Raw genomic sequence first — 856 nt, forward strand, 5'->3', positions numbered from 1 at the left:
AAAAGTGCATGGCGCCACCTACCGTGCTGGAGTGTGTGGTCAATCACGGTTAAATCCTCCTACCAAACTCAATACTTCTGAGAAAATAAAGAGCCCAAGTAAATTATAATAGGCCCTCCCCCCATCCCCAAAATCCCTTCCAACCCTGTCCAACATCAACCGGGTGGCACTGGTTGGCAAGCATGTGATTGGTTTGTGTCTGGTCAAGGTGGAGAATGTGTTGTTATATTGTTGTAGGTACGTTGAAGAGAGGGAAAGATTGAAGTGTAGGGTCATTTTTTTAAACCTTTATTTAACTTTGCAAGTCAGTTAAGAACGAATTCTTATTTTTAATGACGACCTAGGAACAGTAGTTTGACTCTCTCAGTTGTGGTTTAACCTGTAAAAATAAAAACAGTTAAATAAATAATAAGAGACCTAAGACAATAACATAGCATGGTAGCAGCACAACACAGGGTACAAACAACAGCACCAAGGGCAAGAAGGTACAGTTAACAATACATCACACCTAATGGCAGTAACTGCCTGTTCAGGGACAGAACAAGAGATTTGTACCTTGTCAGCTCAGGGATTTGAACTTGCAATCTTCCGGTTACTAGTCCAACACTCTAACCACTTGGCTACCCTGCAACCCCATTGATGTTGGACAGGGTTGGAAGGGATTTTGGGGATGGGGGAGGGCCTATTATAATTTACTCATGTTGTGTTGTATTGATATCTGTCTCATGTTGTATTGATATCTGTCTCATGTTGTATTGATATCTGTCTCATGTCGTGTTGTATTGATATCTGTCTCATGTTGTGTTGTATTGATATCTGTCTCATGTTGTGTTGTATTGATATCTGTCTCATGCTT

This window comes from Oncorhynchus tshawytscha, linkage group LG26 (assembly GCF_018296145.1).
Source record: "Oncorhynchus tshawytscha isolate Ot180627B linkage group LG26, Otsh_v2.0, whole genome shotgun sequence".
Lineage (NCBI taxonomy): Eukaryota > Metazoa > Chordata > Actinopteri > Salmoniformes > Salmonidae > Oncorhynchus > Oncorhynchus tshawytscha.